At 39.9% G+C, this 26,603-nt stretch overlaps 1 protein-coding gene across 1 annotated transcript in view; it reads right to left on the bottom strand.

The window, feature by feature from the left end:
• tafa3a (TAFA chemokine like family member 3a) overlaps positions 1-26,603 on the bottom strand; it is a 113,512-nt gene that overhangs the window by 15,429 nt on the left and 71,480 nt on the right. The window lies entirely within an intron of this gene.

The raw sequence follows: 26,603 nt of genomic DNA, 5'->3' as shown, positions 1-26,603 counted from the left end.
ATTAAGAGCGGAGCTGCTGGCAGGGGTCGCTGACTCTGAGGCCGGACCTGAAACCACCATGCAGTGTGGACAGGAAGTGAGGTTAGAGAGCAGGGAGCCGCGGTCAACCCAAGCTGGTAACGATCCGTATGAGAAGAAACAACCATGAACTGTCTGGCAACCGCTGGCCCGATACAGTGTATATACTGAGCTTTTGGCCTGTGAGAAAACGTGTATTAAGAAACTTAACGAGAATAAGAAAATTGTACTTTGTAATCAGGGTCTCATTGAAGTTTACCACCAATAGAGAGGGGGAAAAAAATAATACTAATACAAAAATATAAAACACAACGAAAAACTTTAGTTGGAGTCCTGAGGAAGAATATTGACACGGCTCTTATATCTTACTGTTCCAATAACAGCCATATACAGTTTAGATAGTGAAGCTGCTATTAAACCCATATTTGTTTATATTAACGCTTCACTTTGGTGTGATTTAAGAAATAGATAAATGTATTAATTTATGATCTCTAGAGTTGGTTAAAGGAGAGCTTTTTAACATGTAGAAACATGTGAAATATGTAGAAAACGTGTTCACGTCTGAAAAATGCATTTTGCATTTTCATGGTGTTATGTGTTTAGTAAAGTAAAGGCAACACGGATAGGACAGACTTACAAAACAGATGATAGACACGAACCTTCATATCTACCCTCACAAGCCCTATTCAGACTGCCGTTTCAAACCGCGATATTAACGCCACTGTGACCGTTCTCCTTCGATCTGAATCTGTAGATGAAAATGGCGGGACGAAGTGCTCCCCCTTCTGTACCGTCTTAGGAGGTAGTAACAGAGGCGTTATGGAGGCGTTACAGAGGCGAGGCGGTTTAAGTAGAGACAGCCGGGGAGCTCAGTGATGTGTGTGCGTGCATGTCTGACTGTGTGTCTATTTGGATCTCCCGCTATGCCGTGCTTTCACAACGCGGTAATGCAATGTGAATTCACAGACTGGGACACAAATATTACCGCGTCCCAGAATCAATATGAACATACAAAGACGTGATGACCTCCGAGCTCAGTTAAGACACTTTTGCAAAAATAAAAAAAAAGTTAAAAAACGGCTACTGTAAATGATGGTAACACTTTCGATCACGTTGAGGAGTGTACATATCTGGGAAGTCTCCACAGCAACGACATTGCATGGATCAATGACATCAGCATACGGCTTGGGAAAGCTTGCACTAAAGATTTGAGACTTCAAACCATTTGGAAGTCAAAGCAGTAAAAACCAAGATCTGACTGTTTTAACAGTAAAGTTAAATCAGTTCTTCTGTTCGCCTCAGGCTGCTGGCGAGTTGATAAAAGTGACTTGAAAAAAAGATAAATACATTCCACAACATGTATAGTATGTTCGGAAGATATGTTGAATGTTTCAGGCAGGAAAGATCAATAATGGGGACCTTCACTAGAAAACAATCTGTTGCAATGTGTTGCTGGAAATCAATCATCGACTGCTGTGTTGGCTCGGACATGTCCTCAGAGCGGACCAGGACCACGTCCCTAAAGAAGCCTTGAGTTGGACCCCATCAGGAAAGAGAAAACAAAGAAGGCAAGAAACAACCTAGCAGGAAGCTGTGACCATGTAATCGACAAGGACTAACATAACTTGGGGCGAGGCCCAACACACTGACCAGTATATCAAATGGAAGCAGATAGTCGCAGCTTTGTGTCCCACAGGGAACAGAGGGGATTAAATGGGTAAGTTATTCTAAAGGCATGCAGTTTGAAGCTGTTTGACATAAATCTTTACGATCAAGTTTTATTCGTGATTAAAACTAATTTGTGTTATATATCTTATATGTCATAAGTTTACAACCATGGCTTCTTTAGTGTTCCTGGTGTTCCTTTGAATGGATAAAAGGTACTCCAAAGGGGTGTTGAAGTAATTCTATTCTATGTAGCAAAACGTTTCCATAAATCATTTAATATTCATCCATTATTTAGAGAACCCTGTGGGCATATTTCACACAAGCAGAGGTGTGTTTCAGTCTAACATACATGATGCAAATATGTGGGAGCTGCAGCTCTGGGCGAGTAAGAGGTCAATGCTTTTGCTCAAGGACACTTTGACAATGGAGGAGAGGACCAGTGAACCTTTGATTCTCTGGTTGTAAAATGGTCTGTCTAACCACAGGGTCACCCTGTCGCCCTGTTCACAGGACAAACCTGCTCTTTATACAGCATCAAAGGGTGCAGCCGTGTGTGCAAGGCTACGAGCTGTACCACATACATGCAGCAGGAACGCTTTCTCTGCATGTGTTTGTGTGTGTGTTTGTGTGTGTGTGTATCCAGGCAGTTGTGTAAATGACTCACAACACCTGTGATCAATACATTTCTATTAAAGCACTTAGGACTGTCATCAGTTAGAATCAGCAGGCCCCCGCGTCAGCAAGAGGAAGAGATGAGAGACAAAGAAAGGTGAAAGGACAGAGACCACTAATGAGAACTGGCAGAAGGCCCAACCCTCCAGGCGATCGATACCACTCTGAAGCAGAGCACTCCGCACTACAATCGTACTCATCGATAGCCGATTGATAAACGCCAATATGCAGCCGGAACCTGCACAGAGGTAGAGGAGAGAAAGGAGGGAAAAGAACCGTTTCCTACCCTTCTATACCCAACAAATTACCCCAATATAATCTTTTTTAATTAATTAGAACAGCAAATAATCAGGATCAGGATTGGGTTAAAAAAAACATGAAACCTGAGTCTATATATATTGTCATATTGATGTAACTTTAACAATTAATTAACTACAATCTCGACCTAGTTTGAAAACTATATGAATGTTCAGAATGTCATCTTGATCCATAATATTTGCACAATCTTGTGTCGGTGTTCTTCTCTACGTCGATTCATCTGTGGACATATTTTTCCTTGTCAGCTCTCCACAGAGGTGTTGCACATTTGACAGGTGTGTTGTGACAGCTGATGTAGAACACGATAAAAGGATTCAAGTGGTTGGCAAAGTTTCCTTCACAACAAGTTCTATATTTAGATGTTTTAAATGGAGGGGAAGCTTGGACAAAACACGACGACCAAAAACAACAACAAAGAACAAAAAATGCATAAAATAAGAAGAGATATCAACTGGTTTCAAAATCTCATATTTCCATATGATCAGATGTATAGAACATAATATCAATAAACGTTAAATATACTTTTTTGGATTGGACAGATGAAGAGAGAGATACCGATAGTCATTGGATATGTTAGTATCGGCTGATATTATTACTCGGTCGGGCTTTAAAAGTAGACAAGTTGACAGTTACACTTTTCTTTTAAGATGTTCTTTTACATTCACTCTCTTTGTTTTGATATCACACATTTTAATGAAGAACAAAAAGGCAGGTAGAGAGAAGGACTTGATTCATAAAATGTGCTTTTTGGGGGGGTTATTTTTTGCTCTAACATTTGGTAAAAGCCTAGTATAATTAAATGTTCTGATTCAATCAATAGTTCCCTTCACATTTTGCACAAAGTAAAAAACTGTGAAGACAATTGACTGGATGGAATTCATGCATATTAACATGGAAGACAGTGCAGCACCATTAACAAATCTGAGGTCAACTGAGCAATAATTATGTATAAATTGTGTTTTGAGGCTGATATTTGCTAAGATACATTTATATACTGATAGCTCATATGGATTCAGTTGTTTTTATTGGTTCAAAATGAATCTGCTCTCAGTTTTAAAAAAGCACTTGAGAGTTTCTACCGGATACTAAACCTTATGGGGGCAGCTCTGTTCTCTCCTCTCTCTTCTGAAACTTGTTGCCAGTCTCGGGGGGAAAACGCTCGCTCCTGTTGTACTTATCAAAGACCTAATCATACAGGTTAGAACCGAGCCACAGGTTGCCTTCAGCTCTTACAGCAATCAAACAATTGATCTAACATGCAGGTGGGAAGGCATGGAGAACAACAACTGTTCCACCTGTCAGCACGACGAGCTGAATGAGCCTCACACGGCCAGTCAAGCACAAGATACAGTAATAGAAGCACAACGGGGGATAGATGAACAACAGAGGTGCAGCTTTCATTCTAATACTGACAGGGAAACTTCACTGACCTCAGCAAGCTGTAATCAATTATATTACAGAGCTAAATATAACACGCAGGATGTTGCTTTTGTTATCGAGAAACTGAGGAGGTATTGTGTATAACCAGACATTAACGATAAAGATAACAAGTCCGGGATATATAAAAAGTCTGTCATTGGGAGGAAAGTTTGAACGGATTCTTGGAATGGAGTCATTTCATTTGGAAAGTAATTTTCAAAAATATCTAATTTCTTGAACTTTTCTGAAAGAAGGTTAAATCTACTGAGTCCTTGTCACATTGCTCCCTTTCTCCATCCTTCTGTTGGCATATCCTCCATCACTGCTGTTACAAAGAGGACAAAAAACCTTCAACACAAACATGACAAAGAATTGGCCATCGATACAAATTTTTTAATTTCTTGAGTGTTGCACACATTTAGCTCACACATACCAGGGACAACCTCAAACAATATATTACACATTACCGATATTGCAAATATTCTGCATATTATACAAAATATAAAGTGAAATAGATAAGAACACAATGAATTTAGTCCACTTAGCTACAGCCTGAAGATCACATTTGTAATTTAGATTGATCTCGGCTCAAATGAGCTTAAAATTGGTTTGAGTTTTGCTTTGGGAAACTTTGCGTCGCCTGCCAGATGTTAGGAGCTGCATATTCTCAGAGAATAATTGTGAAGTGGGTCGGACAATCTTTTCTGTGGTCGTCTGAGAACTGACTGCTCATATATGGAGTGACTGGTCTTCATTCCATATACAAACACTCTTACTGGTGTGAGCCTTTGCTAAATAGTGTGGTTTTGTTTTAAGTGTTTAACAAATCTAACCAGTCCTTTAAAATGTTTTCGTTCTTGATATTTCACAACAGTAACAGAAATACATTTTCTGATGACTGATGAGTTTATATGTCCATAGATCTCGTTTGTGCATGAGTGTATTTCAGGCCTGTGTGTGTGTGTGTGTGTGTGTCTCAATAACAGAGTGTAAAGCAATAATTTGCCCTGTGGTATTAATAAAGTGTATAAACTATATTTTTTAAATCAGGCTAACCCCTCACAAGCCTAAAACCAAATAGTTGTATGCTAACTTAGGCTAACTGTATTAATGTTAGCATACACCTCAGATATCTTTATAAACACTTACATACCATAAAAGCACATCTGCAACATGAAAGTGTTTGTTATCTGTACCACAAGCAAACGTAACTTTAAAGTCACTGTGAGGAAATATCATTTTGTGTTGCTCATGGTGCCCCCCTGTGGACAAAAAGGGGTATGTATAATCTATTTTCTTTACTCTCCCTGCTTGTGTTAGTCATACATGTTTTCTGTAAAAAAAAAAAAAAAACACATCTCATCCTGCTCTATTTAACATGGAAATGTACCACTCATGAATCTTTGTTGTGGAAAATGCAAACAAAGTCTTTGTCAGCGGCCTGCTGTTGATGTCCATGTCTGACACCTACCCAGTGACAGCACTAACAGGCATTAAGATGAACTACACATAATACATCAGTCTTGTTGCTGATGGTCTTGTTTGCTTTTGTAGTTTTTAAAGAAGCATCTGTGATGATTTCAATCTTGAATAGATGCCAGCTAAAAAACTCTACTGAGGTTTTAACAAGAAGAAGAAACAGTGAAGGCCATCTATACTGTGAATGCTGTACTAACTCGGATGTGTTCTTTCTGATGCTCAGTGGACATAAAGGTTGAAATTCATCAAAACACAGTTTGAATTTCAAGGACCTGTTACATAACAGGACATAGAATATTATATAGATCAAGCTATTTTATTGCAGGTGCTGATCCACGGAGAGCAGGGAAATGAAAACACTGATAAGGGCAAAGTGAGACACAAAACATGATTTCAAATTGCAAAAATAATCAATATGAAGCAGTGAACCGGAGATAGAATTTATACTGTTATCATATAAATGCCACAGACTAATCAAAAACCTGGTCATGGGAAGGGCAGGGATCAAACAGGCACACTTGTCAGACCTCAGTAACAAATCACAGGAAGTAGAAATTGAGTGTTCAAAAGTGTTCGGTCAACGTCAAATCAGATGCTATTTCTTGACCTCCTTGTTGACATGAACGGATGTCTCGGCCTGACAGGCAACAAACTTCCTTATCCACCGAGGCATGAAGCAACAAGTCCGGCTTCAGCGGGCTTTTCACCGCAGAGGAACGGGGAGCAAAATATACGAGTGCATTTTCAGTTTCAATCTAGCCTCATGCAGCACGCCGCCAGCCGGCCTTTTTCAGTCGGAAAAATGTGGAGGCAGATCACAACAGTGAAAACAGAGTCATGTCCTGGCCACGGGCCCAGACCGCAGAGACAGCAGAAGCTATAAAAACAGAAGTTGTAGGCCATACAAAGGAGACAGTGCATGAATTAGTAATGATTCAAATCATACTACTGTTTGCTCCTCATGCTGATAACCCATTTGGGTCCCCTCTAAAGCGTCTACATGCTGACAGGAAACAACTGCAGCGTATTTTTCAGGTAAAACTAAGCCTGAGCGTGCCAGTTTCACACAGCCAAAACACTCATTAGAAGAGAACGTGAGAGGATATCAAAAAAAGAGCTCCACCTGAAACAATTCAAATAGCAACATCAAAATCTGTTCATGTGGCAGCAAACAAAAGAGACCGACTGAGGTATTGGTTTATGACACATTTGTTCTTCATCTGCCAGGTGGGAAATGTGATGAACTCTGCAAAGAGGAGTGTGTAATGGGATTACACACAAGGTGAGCAACGAGCCCACGTTTGAGTGGTTAACTGAAGCAGGAGTTAAGAGAAGTATTTTTCAATCTTTTGTTTTACTTGTAGTTTTGTCCATTTTTGTCAACTTAATGGAAGAATATGAAACATTTTACACATAGCAGAAATCAAGGATATCCTCTGTAAATGTCTCTCTGAGTAATGACTGTCTACAATGAGTGAGAAGCTCGAGTCCCGCCAGCTGTGTTGTTGTCAGCGCCGTGTTTACATTATGTTTACATGGACAGGACAACCTTACGTATAAAGATGTTTTAGTCAAGGACTAGAGAAAAGAAGAATAACACACCCACTGTTTATTTGGACGTCACTTAAGTGATTTTAGATCACGGTCACTCCGTGACAATTTATGTGCAATATGAAGCTATGAGTTAACTAAAGTGTGCTAACATAAGTCTGCTAACTAAACAATGCAGGCCACAGGCAATTGCAGCTCGAGCAAAGGACAATTTTGTCCACCGCTTGAGCTTAATGGTGCTTAATTGTGGTGCGTTCTAATTGATAACTCCCTTGTGCGAACTTGAGTGGAGAGGGGTCAGCGGTGTGCCGTTGGAGGAGAGCGGAGGCTTCAGAATAGTGGAGGCGTGGCCAAACAGCAGTTTGTTTTGGTTTAATGCTGGTGCTCAAGGGCGACACCTACTGGAATCAAAAAGTTGCACATTCTTCCTTTAAAGAAAAATGAATGCAAATGGTGTTGCTTCCTGTAATCCCAAAAAGAATCACATCATAACTCTGTGGTTACTATACTTTCAATATCTTATCTTATTATTGTTTAGTTTCTGCAACATCAGTTGACTGATTCAGACTAACTGTTCATATCGGTGTTCATATCAGTTTTCAGCCAAAAAAAGACAGACTATGACACCGATAGATCTCCACCACAGTATGTGGTCATGTAGAAAACCATCATATGGGTCACTCTGGAAGATAATACCAAAGTACATATTATGTCCTTAAGGTTGAAGAACTCCAATCCAACATTTTAAACTTGTCTGCCGTATAGACACAGTTGTCAACAGAGTCATGCTTCAAATGTACCCACAAATAAGCTGAGAAGAAATCGACTTGACATAGTCATTGGGGACAAACATATCCTGCAATACATCCTGTTAACTATAATGCAAGTTCTGTGTTAAGGGAGTGCTTGCAGTGCATATTATGTTCATCGGTGTATTATTCCTGTGAGAGCACCCACAACAAGAATCAAGAAAACCATAACCCAGATACAACATAAAGCTTTCAGATCAAACTGGTTTTAGTTACTGAAGTAAAAAAAAAAAAAGAAAAGTAAGTATCGCTTGCTCATCGGTCTTTATTCTCACAGGTCAGTTTCCTGTTGGCAGATTTTTTGTTATTTTTTTAATCTTTGCTTCACAGACGATGATCTTTAGAGAGAGAGAATATAGAAACAGATGAGTGGGCCCTCACTATCCCCGAGTGTATGCTTTAGTGGTTTAGATGAAGTCCATGTCAGTACCATTCATCTGGCTGCCAAGATGTTAGAGCCCACCACTGACTGATCAATTGGAGTCCCTCAAGGAATCATACAGTCTTATAAGTGAAAGGCTACTGAAGTTATTAAACCCGGGGACAGCAGCGGCAGCAGCAGAAAAAAAGACTTATACACAGACTCAAAGCCTTCTGCAGGGAAAGTGTTATCTTGACACGGTTACTCATTCTCTAGACAGTCGCTGAAAATGTAATAAGGGATGTTCAGACACGCCATCAGAGAACCATTATAGTCCTTTTCTCATTTCATCACACGGTTTTCTAGCGCTCACACTGTATGTGCATTTTTCATCGTCTCATCTCAACATGCCAAGATACAATCAAATATGGAGCTTTTTTTTTAAATGTGTGTTTCAGGAGCTACAACAAGTACTTCAACCAAAACTGCCTGACATATATATCAAAAGATTGTTTATCACTTTTATTCATTTTTTAAGATATTCAGACCTGGAAACGTTCTTTAAAATATTACAATACAAAGGAAGCTAAAACTGTAACTGAAAATATTGCATTAATAATACCACATTTATTTTCCACTATGTTGTACTAAGGTATACTGTGCAACATTTTAAACATTATTATAGCAGATATCAAATGTAACCTAACTAATAACTATATTGGGAGAAATGACTTTAGAAAATTGAGTGAAGTCAAACTCCCTCTGGGTTTGCTGTTCTGAGCTCTGTGTTCACGCTGACTGGATGGTGCTTCAATCAGCTTGTGTATGTTTCACTCATGCGAACCCCTTCTGTCAAACTGTTAGCACTGCCACATCATGGGGAAAGAGAGACGGCCCCATCCCCCTCAGTAATGCTGTTTGTAGAGCCACAATGGCAGAGGTTTGTCACAATTCAAGGAGCACAAACATAAAAAAAATACTTTTTTTTTGGCTAAAACAAATTACTCCGAAGAAAGAGCAACAACACAAATAATAATAAAAAAAACAATTTAAGGCTGCATATCTGAGTTGAGTCGTAGAAACAGCTGCACAGTTGGGGGAGTCAAATGAAAGATTAAACAAACAAACAAACAAACAATAAAAAGTTGCTTACTGTCAACTCCTATAAGCTTCACTGATGGACAACAAGACAATCAGACTGAGCAGTCGAGCTGAATATCGGCATGTTTGTTTTTTCTTCAGCAATGAGCCTGCGATTTTTAGAGAAACAGCACTTCCTCTTGTGTTATATTGCTTTTTAACTCCATGGACCCTCCCTTCATAAAGAGTCTTTCCTTGGTTTACAGACCAACTTCTTGTCTTTGATGGAACTTTAGAGAGCTTGAAATAGTTCAAAAGAAATATTTTGGAAAGAAAAGCTTGGCAATCACCCATTGTGTCAGTCTTGTTTTGCTTTAAGGGACAGCAAAACACCTCTGTTCTTTCTTATCTTGGCTCGTGCACAGTTTATAATTTGTGCGATAACACCAAAAAGAACCAAAGACATTTATTCATTAAACCCTGATATTACTTCTCTGATTCATCTTAGCATAAAAAGAATATGTATTTTGTTGTCACAGTCTAAAGTCTAGACTGTATTCATATGAGTTTTCTTTGCTACTGGGAATTTAATTGAAGCCAGCAGGTCTGAAGTTATGGCAAAATTAATTTTAAATTCTCACTGTGAATGTTCAAAAGTTATTTTCTTCAGAGTGTTTTTGGTTGCACTTTATGACATCGGAATGAGAGAAAATGCATTATGTGTCTATTTCTATTTGCAGAATAACTAATATTTATCTTGCATGAGCAGACTGGAGGTAAAGTGAATCCGGCTGTGTCATTAGCACATATCTGGAAGACAAATATTATTCCAAATGGCTGTCTTTTTCAAAACAAACACATGACTAAAGGTCATGGATGGACGAGGGGAAAACTTTGCCCACCCATTGTGCAACAGAAAAAAAAGTTTTATGCTCAGTTGCTTTTCTAAAATGATGTTTTAATGGAGGTGTAATTGCTTCCCGATAACAGTCTCTCCAATCTACTGTACGGGAGTTGGGAGAGGCTATAAGGGAGGGGGTCGGGTTTAAAGACTGGGCCTCTACAGAGTACATGACTTTAGGAGAGGAGACTGGAGGTTGAGATTTGAACCTTTTAGGGAGCATTACTGGAGCTGCAAAGCAACTTTCAGGAGAGTGGTTTGTTTGTATCTCATTTGTATCGCTTGTAATTCACACAAGGACGTTCAGAAGCACATGGGCCAAGCAAAACACATTCCTGACGGTGGTTTGTTGTGCTTCAAGGACATACAAAATGCTTTTTAGTAAAAGAAAAAAAAAATGCTTGATACTCTTTGAGTCAGGGTGAATATTTAAAAAGTCAGTTGTTGGTTTTTGGTAAAAATTCTGATTTCTAACCAGGATCTTTTCAAAACTTTCCCCTTAGATTTTTCAGGGAACACAACTTCAATGTGCTGGCAATATACTTTACATGTTCCTCATACTGTATGGTCAGTAATTTGTTTCAAGCATAATTTCTGCAGAATTACATTTAATACAAAATCTGTTTCCTAATGCACAACAGCTAAACAGCACATTTTTAGGGGATACAGCTGTGAATATACCACAACAATGGCTGCCAAACTTGACAACAGTACCAAACCCCTAAAAGAGGTATTTAATAAATGGATGGATCCTTAGGTTCAGATATATGGTATGATATATAATGTACAGAATAAAGGTTATTTTAGCAGAATGAAACCCAAACTTCACGTTGCAGGTTGGAACTACATCCATACAGTAGATGTAAGGTGTACAAACTTACATTTAAACTGAACATTTCCATTGACAGGGACGGAAAAGAAGATGATATACTGAAAAAGAAAATTCTCTGATATTCAACAGACTACAAAAGCCTTAAATATGCACACAAGCACAGACATGACCCTACAGCCATGTTTTAATGAAGACATGTCAGAATGAGGGGGCTGCACACAAACCTCAGAGCGGTTAGGGGAGATTTGCTGAAGTGCAGAGCCCAGTTGGTGAAATGGCATCACTTCATTAACCAGCCACAATTTCCATATTTGGATCATCACTTCAGACTGAGCAACTTTGTGTTATCACACAAAGTGAACACAAAAACTACAGACTAAATCTCTTGAATTTACTGTATTAAGCTTTTCTTTGGCATGAACCAGTCTTTCCACACATCTATAGTCCACACCCTGTTCTGTTCAGTGTTTACTTCATACATCATCCGAAATGTTGATTTCTTCATTGTCAAGCTTTTTGTTGTGTTGAAGCTTATTCTGTGTTTTTTTCCCGTCACGTGTTCCCAATCATCTCTTTTCCATCTATATTTTCCTTTCGCCAGTAAATGGGCTGACGTGAAAATGTTCAGGATTTGGCCTGTCCTCCTTTTAGTACGTTGATTTCTACATTTGGAAGAGTTACAGCATGCCAGAGCCCTACACGCCCAGCTTCACCATTACTGTGTTGGACTCCTCAGAGGCAGACAAAAGAGAGGCAGGAGATCCTCTGCTCCTCTCTCTGGTCTCTCATCTGGCATGCACACACGCTGGTTATCTGTCAAGCAGATGTCATGTCTGCTCTAAATGGCTGCCATCCCCACTATCCAACTGGATTCCCCATGTTTTTCATCTCGAGCAGATTCCAGCACTGCCTTTCAGAGCTGTGAGTGACAGGCACGCTGTCATGAAACATGGACGACTGGAACTACTCAACAGGGGGATGAGGCTCTCCTGTTAAACTGTACATTTCTGTAACAATGACAGAGGCACAATGAACCTGAATGCAGACTGATCCATCTTCATTAGACGGAGGAGACGGCAGAGTGTGTTTCGAAATAGAGCAACAAGAACAGTCTGAAAATAAGAAGAATGGTTTGCTCCAAATTACTCATATCTGAGGATTACAGATTATTCTCCCCTAAATCTGTCATACTGCTACATTAACAATGCTGCTAACTGACAGTTACATTTAACCAGTTGCTCTAAATCAAACCTCGCCCTAGAAAACAATATTATTTCATTAGCGGTGAGGCAGTCACCGGCACTGATCCCCTGTTGAATTGCGGGCTGCCCGAGGACGCTATTAAAGGAGCATCTGACCTGTCCACCCGCTGACAGCTCAATATAAATGTTCCTCTTTTTAATAGACCATCCTGCTGAAAAATATGTCGACAAACCTTTTAAAAAAGCCATTTCAAGAGAACTCCAATGGTTCCACCCATTACATTTTATGCTCCAGTCCATTCACATAAACTTGATGCTCAGCCTCGCTTTGCTGTTTTTATGGTCCGATGTGGACACTCTGCGCTGCACTTCATTCCTGAGGAGATGTGAGCCAGAAGGCGAAAAGTCATGGAGCACAGCCTGAAGACGGAGGGAAGCAATTGATAGACTGCATTTTAGAAGCTTATATTTCACTTTATTCAGTCAGTATCCAGCCTTTAGTGAATAACCACCAGGCTGTAGCGTGGCATTACTTTAAAATAAAAAGGGAAACTACCCAAGGCTGAACGGCTCACGAGTCTCTCTGACTTCCCTCTCAGCGTTGCCTGAATACAGATGAGTGCTCATAAATGTCTTTTAGGATTTATATCATCAAACTGCAGGGAAAAAGAGGATTCAGGGGACGGTTGTTAAGGCAAATGTGTTATATTTACGATTGGGGGGCTGCAAATCTGTAATAGTAAGTACAAGGAATTAGCGTTTACAGAGGACATTAAACTTTCCCGACGTGTTCTCACACATCTTGAAATAATACAATGTGCCAATTTAGAGACAGATGTAGAGCTGTTGGAAAGCCGTCACCGGGCTTTAATGACTGGAGAGCTACAACAACCAGCCCTCAGAGGGAAAAAAGCCATCAGATGAATTTCAATAGATCATGACATATATTCCCATAATGCACTGGGGGATGTAAACAGGAAACATAAGGTTGTCATAATTACAGGGAGCTACGCTGTGGGCTACAACTTATTCCTGTTTGTTATTTACACTTTACTATTGGAACATTGGCATTACAAAAAGATGCTGAATTAGCTTTTTGTTCCCAATGCAGCTGTGAAGGTACAGACAGCTATCACTGGATAACTGAAGAGGACTCATAAGTGTCTATAAATTCTCAGGTTCTGGAGTCTTATGGTGCATATTTTAATGCTTTGTGCCAACCACATCAATGGTCGACGGCATTATGTGACTGATTTGTCTGTTGGACTATTGAGATCATTCTTCTTAACACAATATCTCGCACACCTCTGGTGGGAATTTCTGTAAATTTGGCAGAAATGTTCATGTGGACTCAAGAAAGAACTCTCTAGAATTTGGTAGATGTTAGTACGTATTTTCATGGATTCATTAATCTTGATAATTTTGTGGACATATCTTTAAATTGTGTCAACCATCTCACAGTAATTCTACTTTTGGGTGTCTGAAGCTGTAACCTTATATGGGTGAAGCACCGAAGTAGTAGCAGATCTATGTTTGGATAGGAGCCAACTATATGTTGTCAGCAACTGTTTGCTAGACAGAGAGTCTACATATGATACGTATACAAATCAGTGTCATGTCATCTTTATTGTTTTATAGTGATGTACCCAAATGGAAAGGAATTTGTGGGCTGTACCTTCTAGCAGAATATAAGCAGCACTGTGTGATGAAGACTTTGCCATTTTGCCCATGATGGCCACTTTGCCAATGATTGTCAATGATTGTGAGATCTTGGTCAGCATGGGTCAGCGATGGTCTGCACTTTGTCAGCCATGTGTGTTGTGTTTCTGTGTTGTCTGACCATGGCTGAATGAATCTAAGATGATCCACAGTCTGTTTCACGATTTCATAATTGTCCATCTACTACAGAAATAACCCCCACCTAACAGTAGAGAAAGGTCAAAGTTCAAGGTCACTGTAATCATTGAGCTGAAAAACTTGTACACATTCTGACACAATTTCACACAAAAAAGGATAAAATGATCAAGTGTTGACATATCTTACACAAGAGGTTAACGGGGATCTTCACTCTGCTATGATTATGCATATTAATACATCTTTCTGGCCACTCTTTTTTCCTGATATCTTACAGTACATGGAACCTTTTTGTTAAACACATGTCTGAATTTTTTTCCTAAGATGTGCACATGTTTATCTCATTTGGATCAGAGTAAACACCTTTAATGTGACATATTACTAATTAATCAACCATGATTAATCTTCTGTAACTTCTAACTGGCAGCAGACCTGAAAATATATTCATTTCTTGCAGCCAGCTAACTTTCAAAAATGATTTTTCTGCCTGAACTTACTATAAACTCAGAAGGAAAGTTGTTTCTCTTTGAAGTTTGTAGTCGCCGAGCACCACAGGAACCGTCCGGACTTCAGGTTTTATATATTTCAATAATCTTGATAAGATAGGAAGCTCAGACTGGACAATGAGTCAATCACAGCAGGTAAACCCCACCAGAAAATCTGCTCAAGTCCTATTTGTGACCTGAGCGACAGGGCGGTAGAGTTTAGCTCTGTAATAATAACATTACACTCGCAAACATTTCCACAGCTTTGAGATAAAATAGGAACATCTCGGCTTTTGTTTCATGTCCAGGCTGAGTGCTAAAAGGGATTCAGACGGTTTTGTAACCATTCAGTGACTTATTACATTGAATATTTTAACATGGCAGGGCTTCTGAATCAGATGACTCAAACATACAGTTAAGGGCTTCACAAAGGTAATTACTGATTGTGCCACTGATGTGTGCAGAGGAATCAGCTTCAACTTCAACTTGATTGTCCCCAAGGGGAAATTTGTTTTGCAGCCAAGGGATGCCAAGACACGTATAGAAACACTGGCACAATGACTCAGACAATAAAAACAAACATACACTTTGAATATTAAATATATAAAAAGTAGAGTTTTTTCACAATCAGGACCGAAGAAAAGGCGTCTCCAATACTCACAAAGACACACACAACACCTGCTGCCGGTTTCCACAAGAGCAGCCCTTACTACAATGGGGACGTCAATCAAAATGTCAGATAGACCAAGCCCACACAGTGGCCCACAAATGGGCTGTTTTTAATCTAGGTTTTCTAATAGTCATGAATGTCTGTTTGCACTCAGGTTGTTGTGGCTGCTTAGTTAGACTCTGAACTTCGATAGAATATGCATTATGACTATTCCAAACCACATTTCCAGAAGCTCTAACATCTTTACTAAAATGTTCTGTGAGTGAAAAGGATATTTTTTCTGCGTCTCTCTCTGTCCACCATCTGACTGACTCTCTGCACTAACCCCGTCTCAGGCTTCTCTCAGTATGGCTGCACCTGTCTGCTCCTGTTCCCATCATGCCTCAGATATGCCTGCCTGCTCCTCTGAAGCTATTAGGACTGTGTCACACGCCTACGATACACTTTACGGACGTATAGTGCGTGTTTGCCACTCCAGAAAACTCAACTAGAAAGCATTTTGAAGAGCATTAAATCTAACACAACTCCGTTTAACCATCAGAATGTACAATTCATGCAGCCTACAGCGGACTCATTTAGTATGTGAGAGCTCCAAATATTGTATGAAAGGAGACATCTGTAAAGCAAACGTGCAATCTGTGATTCACTAATGTTACACATGCTGTTACTACTATCCCACTTTCCAACAGTGATAAATAAATCTACAGTTTTTTATTCTTTATAGCCCTCCCACATCATTTATGTGAGACATGACATGTACTATGTACTATGCATATATTCCTTCCCCACTGTTAAATGCAATGAAGATCGACCACAGACCACAAGCTCAACACTTTTCTTTCTAAATATCTGCACTAAATCAAACCCAATCCTGCACTTATGACCTACATTTTCATGCTTGTCTCGCTGTAGCTTTGTTAAGCAACCTCTATTATAGTTTGTCTCCCTCTAAAAGTATCGTATCACACATTATACTGTTCCACTTTAACAGAGTTAGGGCCTATAAATAGCAAATGAGCCACTTTGTACAGTAGCATAATAAAGCTGGGGAAGACAACTTTAAAGAGAGACCAGCAAGACTAACTTACATTTTAAAAGTACCCAAGTGAAAAGAAATGCCAAAGACACTCTTCACTTAAAATGAAAATGTACTTAATTCCCCCTTCTGCCATGCTTGGGCAAGCTGACTAGCTCACTAGTTTAAAGACTGTGGAAGACTCTGCTGCTTATGGCCAATCAGTATATTGATAAAGAGCATGCAGGTTGGCCTGGCACACACTAAAAGATTTTTAAAATCTTAAACGTTGGATTGTGGTTTGTTTTACAGGACATGAACACTCTTGTTTTTGCCATAATTTATGCTTCGTGTTTGCTGCCGTCGTCATGGTTATGTTTGTAGTGCTTCCTTATTCAGTCAGCTTGCTTCCTGCTTGGCTATTGTTCCTTTCCACATGACAATTCACAGATTCCGTGCTCGGCCGTCCTCCGTGTTCTCCCCACAAAACAGGATTTCTGATCATATTTACAATTTCAAATCAGGGCGGCCCTGATCATCTTCTGAGTAGATCAGGGAGGTTAGAATTACTCTTAACACACCTCACACCACAGGAGAATCTGGCAAGATAATCGGGCATTTGTTGACTTTGGCCGGAAGCCCAAAATCGTCCCGATTATCTTGTAGTGTGTACCACACTTAAGCCAAAAAAAAACGTTTCAGTCAGTCTGAAAGAAATGACTCAACAGGCTTATTACAGGCCTGAAACAGCCAGCAGATACCTGATATTTTCCTTTGTTGTCATAGGGGTTAACTCATATTTTGCTGTTGTGTTGAAAAGAGAATTTGAACAAATATTAAATAAACATGCTTCTAAAATTTGGCATACCCTGGTCTAAATTTGACACCCATATATGATCCATGGAAAAATGAGGGAAGGGGAAAGTGTATTCTTTCAATCACTGTGCAAGACATCTAAAGGAAAATGCAGGCCTATTTAAGTGAAGTGCTGGGTCAGAGGATGACTTTAGAGAAAGCTGCAGTCCTTTATTTTTAAGCCTATGTTAATCATTTTGCATCACTGACGTTTAAGGTAAAGGGATGTGTGATTCATTTTATTGAGCTCGAACATCAATTCCCAATCAAAAACAAAAATGAGAAATATCATTTTTATGGGGCGTCAGATAGCATAGCTGTTATATCGCACGCTCCGTGTACAGAGGCTATAGTTCTCGTCACAACATTTGTAGTTCATATCTGAGCTGTGCCCTTTGTTATCCCCCGCTCTATACTCCCAACATTTACTGTCTCTCTTCAGCTTTCCTATCTAATAACTGTAAAAATGACCCAAAAATGTCTTTAAAAAGTAGCATTTTATATGTATATAAATAGAAAATATATATATATATTTTTTTACAAATATTAGTCTCTTTCAGAGTGGGCTCGCTCTCTACTCACAATCTCTATCTGTCAGATAATCTGTGTTGTGTATGCTAGAAGCCCACATGTCCTGAAATGTTTCCACAGTATAAGAATAAACAGAGTAAATGTAACTCCACTACCAGAGAATGGAAACATTGTCTTTGAGAACTGAGAGATTGCTCCATTACTCTCTAAGATTCATTAATTGTAATAAGTCACTAATTCTAAAGTTAATGTTATGTAGCAACATGCATCACGCTGCCTCTCATATGACACAGTCTGTAGAGCAGAGAATCACCATCACCAACTAATTATTCACTTCACAAATTCTTCAACACACTTGCATTCAAACACATAAACACAACGACAGTGAATGAAGCTGTGACCGATTAGAAAGAGGACCGTACCTTACCCGTGCTAAGCTTCAACCAAGCATGGGTCATTAACAGCAGTACAATCGAGTTACTTTAAAGGAGGTTGCTCTAATTGCTCGGTAAGGGCAGGCTCTTAGTTTGTGAGACCCAATTACCGCCATGCTGTTAGCACTCCTCCGCTAATTGCATTCATCAGCTTAAATCGTTATCACCAGGCTCAACTTCGATTTCTATCAAAATCCAAAAATCCTCATTTCTTTGAGTTTGAGAATAGCTAGAGGTTAGTCATAATTCGGCGAGGGATAATGGGTTTACATTTGAGCTGTAATTAGAGACGAGAAGGAGATAGAAGGCTGCTGGCGTATCTGATTCTGACACAGTGTGGGTCCTTTCTGCCACGCTGAGGCACAGAGCACTCATTTACTCTAAGATGCAGAGCACATGTGGATTCACCTTAATGCAGAAAGATACAATATTCGGTACGATACATGGACACAGTCTTAGTTACATCACTTATTGATTTCTGAAGCCCAGCCCACTGGTGGCAGTCGCCATATTGGATATGCTCCATCAACCTAACTTTTGGTCAACCTAGAAACAGGCAAAGAGCTGGAGCTGAAGTTTACACTTGAGGAACTGCAGGTTTTTGCACTTCAAAATTGGCTCCATTGTTTAACACCAGAGTTTGCCACTTGGATGATTCAGCTACTCTTTTTTTAAGGTTTATTGGGCTCCTTTATTTTATTTTCCAGGCTTTTGTTTTGGAGACAGGACAGTGCATAGACTCAGAAATCTGGGAGAGATAGAGTGGAGAATGACATGCGAGAAAGGAGCCACAGGTTTGAACCCAGGCCACCTTGTACGCCCACGGCCAAAGTACATTCTCTACTGTAAAAACATGTGTGTATGCCTTGAGTATAGGTTCATTGGAAATTCAAAGTAGTGGGTCCTAACCTACAAGACTGAGAAGTTAGTCAGAACATAACTGACTTTATGTCATCATGCTTCTAAATCTGTGTAACTCTCTTTTTAAGTACCATATTACTATAGTTAAATCAGAATCATGCACCAGGATGGATAACCTGGCACCTCTAAGGTAACCCACGATACAATTATAAAAGAGGGTGACAAGTATAAACATATATATTCATGGCTAATAACCAAATACTTGCAGGCAGCTGGTGAGAAAATACAATGTTTTTCTTTATTGGAGAAATCAGAACTAAAAATGAACGTGCAGATATCTTAACATCAGTTTCCTGTATCTACACATCTTTTGACAAATAATGTAATTTTCTTGCCAAATATTGAGATGTCCCTGATTCTATGATGTGCATGAAGAATGAGAACAAAGCTCAAATCAGGGACTGTGGCAATATCTTCTTTCTCACAGCAACTTTAGATTCAATTGCCACTGAATGTCTATCGTTTATTCTGCCAAACAGGCTCAGGTTAATGATATCAGTTCATGTTTCTAATGTTAGAATTACACTGGAAATGTACAAAACTTTAAAGCTGAAACTTTGTCTATGTGTCTCACAAAGTCAAGCCTTGGGCGCTGATCTGAATTAGAGATAGTTTCAAAGAATGGGTCTGTTCTGGTTATGATGCGTGCAGATGATGTTTGAAAGACTGCACCAATGCAGGACTCTGCCGACAATAACTGCAGTCAAAACTATAATAATAGGTATTCCCCCCTTTACACCCTGCTCCATAGCAGATGAATAAAAAGCCTTTTCTTATTTTTATCACCATAACACGACCCACATGATAAAAAGAACAAGCCCAGGAGTGAACTCTGATTTCCTCTAAGCATGTGAATAAAACTATTGACATTCTCTCTGCATACACACAGTCCCCCTACTCCCCTCCGCTGGCTACACAAGCACACACACAGAGGATACAACCAAGGCCACACGCAGCCACTCACGGCTCATCTATACAGCTGCCATTCAGACGCGTATAGCAGAGGACGTTTGATGGTTTTCTAATCTCGCTGGCTGCCACCGGGAGATGGGGCGAGCTGACCCCTGTCATCCCCACAGTGCATCTCAAACAGCCACACATCTCCATCTCAATCTCCCCCTGCTCGCTATCTTTGTCCAGCATTGTGTCGTCCACCTGCTCTCCAAATGTCAGCACGGATGCTCTGCAGCCACATCCCTGCACCTCCCCAGGGCGGGGGTGACCTGCTGCTGCTGCTCGGGATAATGTCATGTTACCTCTGGGCAAGGGGTCCACGCTGACCTGCTGTGTGGAGTGTGCAGCGGGCTGATATATGCTAACACAACAACAGACATACAGATATGTTTATTGCATTACTCAGGTCCTTACAGGCCAGTAAACTTGGAGAATTAATGTACTGAAGCTCCCGATGGGAAATCATGAGGAGGAAAACGCACGGCACGCAGGAATGGAAGTCCAGTTTGTTGGTTTTTAAAACCAGGAAACATTTCAGTCTCTGAATTATTTTGCCTGCATTGTGTTGCTGAGCTGACCAATGAGGCACTAACTGACCTGTGGAATCGACAATAAAAGCAGTGGCCTGTTTTGCAATAAAGCACAAATACACATTTGGTGCTTTTCTTTCTGGTTCAGGGACTGTGCTTTCTGTTCGACACTAACTTTTTACAAAAACAGGAAGCTGTGAAACTGACTAGAACTTATGAATGTTTTGCACAAATAAATACATTCTTTACAATTTTTAACTTTGCCTCTGAATTGCTGATTACATAAAAATACGCATAACTCACTTTTATCAGTACTATGTTGACACATTTTGTATACCATGTATCTTGTGAAAATCAGAACAACTCGATTTCAAATATTTTTTCAGATGATATGATACATCTGTTATGTTGAAGAGGTCGAGGGCGGGGGGGCTTTCTCCAATGTTTTGGATTTTGACTGCAGTATCCAGTTTTAACTCAGACACATACTGAGGTTCTGTATTATTATTATTGTACATTTATTATTGGATTATTAACTTCAGTTAAACTTTGACCGTTTAGAGACTCCACAGAAAAACATGAATGAAGAAAGAGGAAGAAATGATGTTAAATACAAAGTGAAGACACAACCATGTAATGTCAAAATAAATCAATTATCATTTCCCTGTTAGGATTTCTACTTTTGTTCACTCTGAATAAAAAATAACATTTTTTTATTGTTCAAAACACAATGACTCAATCATCCCCGGAGGAGTTTTTGAGCTGGGCTGTGACAAATATATAAATATAATATAAATATATTCATAATAAAATGTCAAGGCTGCATGGTGGTGCAGCGCTGTAGCCTCACAGCAGGAAGGTTCCTGGTTTGAATCCCCATCAGAGGGTGTGTGCAGGACTCTAAATGGTCCTCAGGTGTGTAAGTGAGTGTGATTGTTTTTTTGTCTCTGTATGTCAGAGCTGTGATTGACTGGTGAGTCACCAGTCCAGGGTGTACACCGCCTCTCGCCCAATGAGAGCTGGATCAGCTCCAGCCCTCCACGACCCCGGACAGGATAAGCTGTATAGATAATGGTGGATGGATGGATATTATTTTAAAATTCTAAAATAACTTTAGCCTTTAAAAAATAAAGAAAAGCCTTTTTACTTTCCAGGCTTGTGCAACGAAACAATTCTTACTCAACAGGAACAGATACATTTTTACACTCTTTATTAATGTGACATATATGTCTCCCTTAATCTTTTCCAAAAACTAATCTGACTGAGGCTGAGAGTGAAAAAAAAAATGTTCTTGTTTCTTGGCAGTGGAGAAAAACAAGAAAGTAGATGTTGCATCCTGTCGTTAGTTTGGTCTCCGGAGAATCAGTTTGTTCTTAATATGAAACTAAAACAAATAAATAACAAAAAGAGGAAAAAGTGAGAGTGAATTTGCATAAAACACAAAAGAATCCCCTGAAGTATAAAAATCAGCTTGAGACCGAGCCATTAGAGTTTTTGTCGCACAGTTTTTAGAAAGTCTCTACCATAAGCAAATATGGAAATATTCCTCTGAATTCAAATGAGGGCGAGAGCAGTTTTATCTTGTTAACAAGGCAGCGCGGCCCCCTGTGTGTGTGTAGGAGTGCGCGTGTGAGTGTGTGTGTGTGTGTGTGTGTGTGTTTGAATATAGCATGGGACCTTGATTTAAACCTGAGCTCCAAAGTCATCCTGTTTCCAATTTGTGGAGCTCTCCGTGAGCTATGCGGCTTAATGCCTCATATTTAAAAATGTAACAGAGTTTACGACCTGTAAACGGCGCTGCTTAGAGCGCTTTTTTATCTCCAGAAGAGATTTTTCACGCCTGTTTTCTTCTCTTACAACATTACAGCGTCTGCCCTCGCACTTACAATGACCAACAAACCACAGAGAGCGAGAGAGAGCTTGATTACTGCTTTTCAAATGAGACAGAGTGAGTTACTGTTAGGGATAAAAAGTGACCAAGTATCTAAATAGCTGAGTAATGAGGCCGCTGTTTGACCCAGGCACACCATCATTCTAAATCCAATCGACAGGACCAAAACAAATTGCACAGCCGAAAGGTACTTGTTATCAGACTCGCTCTCCCTCCACAGATCACTCTCCGCTCGCCCTCTCTCCTCCTCTCCACTCTTTCGTGACTGGCTAATGAATGCAGATGGTGCTCTGGGGGATGCAGTGGTCTTATTACGGGGGTTATGTGTGTATGTGCAGTAAAGCTCAGCGAGCTTACCACTCAGGCTGTGGAGGAAAGTTCAATTGCTTTGGAGAAGCCCCCCCCCCCACCTCAATAAACAGAGGGGGCTAAAGAGGTTTGTTTATTGAGGCCCACCTTCATGTGACCTCCGTAACTCGGGGGAAGGGCTGCGTGATTACCCAAGTGTCAGTGTGGCCCCCAGAGAAGAGGGGCCGAGGTTTCTTGTGTTGGGTCTTCTCTCATTCGTTTGTAATAAATCACAGGAATATAAGCACACAAACCACAGGAGAGGGAAAAATGTAAAAAAACAAAAAACAAAGCGACGCTGACATAAGCTTGAAGATTAAATGGTTTATCTGACATGTTTACCGTCAAACAAATTGGATTTAAAACTCTACTGTCAGTCTACAACAATCAAATGTATTTAGAAAACAGGGCGCTGAAGGCCTAGCAGTTTGGTTGCGACGCATGTACGGAGGCCACAGTCCTCCAAGAGGGTAGAAGTCCGACCTGTGGCTCCTTTCCTGCATGTCATTCCCCACTCTCTCTCTATCTCTCTCCTGATTTCCTAATCTATCCACTGTCCTATCTCTTAAATAAAGACAAAAAGTAAAAAAAAAACAAGTCTAAAAATATATTCTGAAAATACTGAATTTGTTGATCAGATCATCGTTGTGCAAGTCTATATTTATGGCAGGGGCTATTTTTTAAAAACCACAACCTAACGAAGACAATTTGGTCGAAACATCTGGTGTTTTCTGACTTTTAGAAGAGGAACTATGCACTAGGGAGTTCCCTGAGAACTACACACCATGGGGAGGTGCTTAAAAGGTTCTTCTCAAGGGGGTTCTAGGAACTAAAGTAGTCCATAGTTCCTGCAGTGCAGAATCACTAAAAAAGGATGCAAGGGTTCCAGCAGGTCCTCGAACTAGGAAAAAATTACCCATTTTGGCATTTTGTTATTGTGCAGGCTTGTCCTCTTTTTCTACATGAAATTATCTCATGAGATGATTAAAAAGTAAAAAATGGGATTCCCACTGATGCAGAGGTTGTAGAGTTGTGAAGCTGATAAAGGTAAAATACATGACGTAAGTTCATTCAGCGAGTTCAGCTTGACTAGACACTTGTACTGTTGTACACAAAACTGTTCACGTGCAGCTCCATCTGTCTCTACGCTACAGTTCTGCAGCCACAGCAGCTTTAGTGCGGACGATACAGCCCGGCTCAAGAAGAAGTTCCAGTTGATTTGAGGGTCTTTGATGGGGGTTGGGGTCAGGGCTCTGTGCAGGATAGTACTTCTTTTTTTTTGTACACTAAACTCAGGAACTATTTATTTACAGACCTCTCACTGTGTGCCTGCAGGTATTGTCGTGTGAAAACAAAAAGTTTAACACAAATTTAAAGCAAGCGTTTGTCTTGAATATTATTATGTGTTGTGGTATTTTCCTTTACTTGAGTTAAGGGGAATATATAAAACCATTAAAAACCCACTGATTCAATTTACTTATTTATTTTTTATGTGTCTCTTTACTGTTTACATTATCTCATGTTTCTTAGCTGTATTGATAAGCAGAATGATTAGTGAAAGGCTTCCCACAGCAGCACCAGTTTACGGGCTGGGAGCTCCCTGTGTCTCTGGCAATGACCCACCAGCCTCATCCTCCGAGATGCTATTGCACTTCATGTCCTAGTGTTCAAGTGTAGAGAAAAAATCCTCAACAGCATACCAGAACTTCTTTTTACTAAATGAAATGTATATACTTTGTGTGCTAACAAGATCCAAAAATCCTCCACTGCTAAATGAGAAATCTGAGGACAAAGTTGTATAACTCACATTTTGGTCTGCTGACATCTTCCCGGAGCTGTTCCTTCACCTTGCCCTTTACAATGCAGCGGTGAGTTCATCCTTTTCCTTTGTGCATCGAATCGTGGAACAAAGGTCAAGATGATACACTCAGAAGTTTTCTAATAAGCATACTGACCTTTCAATGCAAATTAAGAACACTACTGCTAAACAATCTCAAACCTTGTTCACAATCATTTACAGCTCGAGGACTATTTCCACAGTTGATCTTACCCCTGCAAGAAACTCAGACATGTCACTACTGATGATTCAACGACAGGGATAACATTAAGCCCTCTGTTTTGAAGTTTTCCAAACTCACTGTTCAACAAATGTCTCTCAGCACCAGTGTGATTCTCTGTTTCTTGTTACTACACAGAGGCTAGTCATCTCCCATTTTTAGCAGTCTATCCACAGATTAGGCCATTAAAGGGTAAATGATTCATCAGCTATACATTTTAAAAAATAAACCAAGAGAGCTTTTACCTCTTTTGTCTTCAACATTATCTAAAATGCAGCTGGACAAGAATGGTGTAATAAATCATTTTGAGTCACATAACTAAAAAAGAGTCCCCAAACAAGAACACTCTCCTTGTCGCGCCTATCCTCGATCTCTGGTGCCCTATCAAATGCGTCTGCTGGTCATGTCTTTGTTTGCAGATAGCATGGAGTCCTTTCTCCTCCAGCCATTGTGAGCTGTTTGTCCTCCAGTGGAATAAGGCTCATTATCTCAATGTGAAGTCACAGTTTGTAGCGATACGCTCACAGATCAGGCCGTCGCTCCATTAAGGGACATCGCTTTGAAAAGGTCTTGTCCCCTGCCACATACACACGCCCAACACACATACACACACACACATGCATGCACGCTTACTGTACTGCTGTTACTTTATCCATGTGATGCTCAACTGCTTAATTCCTGTGTGCACCAAAAACAAAAAAAACCCCACAACCTTACAGTCCGTCTTTGGCTCACTGGCGAGCAGAGCAAAAGAGAGCTCGGCTAATGGTATCAGTTTCTTGTGGAAAAGTCGGTGAATTTATCTGAATGAAGTCAGTGTGAGAGCTCTGTATCATCCAACACATGATGTGTTATCATTAAATGTCTGAGTATAAGTTGCATCATATTATTGATATTGTGATCACTTCTTATTCAGAGGGGAAAAGAGTGTGTTTAATTGTCAAATTCTAGAATTTCAAAAAGTTAAGGAAAAGAGGGCTAAATGTTTCCCTCCCAGGGTTAGGGTCCAAAGAAAACGCCTGATGTTTGTTTGTAGTTCGATGGACATTCTCGTGTTGTGAGATGGGACAGCCGAGCATGCACTCTGTGGATTCTCACCTCAACATATCAACAGCCAATTAGGAAGCGAGCTGACTAAAGAAGGAAGCATTACGACTGCAGCAAGTCAATTTTACTTTAAATTATTAGTATTGTGATGGCTTCTTACTGAATGAAATTAATGAAAACTGAAGGGTTGTATCTGTTAACATCTCTAGAAAAATGAAGTCAGAAATGTACAAAGTGTTAGGAGAGTATGAAGGCAATATTAAGGGGAGAAAAATCTGAGATTTCAAGATTAAAGTCGATATTTTAGTTTTTATTTACACCAGCAGAGCAGCAGCCGTCTGTACCAAACGTGGAGCATCTTGTGAAGTTATATTTTAGTATCGGTTTCACAAATTAGAAAAAGCTTTATCTTTTGGCACAGCAGTATCCCATTGGCATCAGTATCAGGACCTGAAAAGATACTGCAAGAAAATGGGGCTTTTCCACAGAGAGACCCACACTGACTTGGAGGAAATTGTCTCTTTTGTGGCAGAGAGAATGGCTTTGAGGGTTCCCCTTTCATCATTTTTGCGCAGGCGAATGGCTGCTCTTCTGATACAACCTTTTAGAATAACAATTGTAACAATAGACTAAAAGAAATCGGTTAACGAATAAAAGAATAAATAAAAACGGCTTTATTCTCAAAATTTTAGAAAAACTAA

This window comes from Labrus mixtus, chromosome 7, assembly GCF_963584025.1.
Source record: "Labrus mixtus chromosome 7, fLabMix1.1, whole genome shotgun sequence".
Taxonomy (NCBI): domain Eukaryota; kingdom Metazoa; phylum Chordata; class Actinopteri; order Labriformes; family Labridae; genus Labrus; species Labrus mixtus.
The sequence above is the reverse complement of the archived record's forward strand: the minus strand, read 5'-3'. Positions and strand labels throughout refer to the sequence as shown.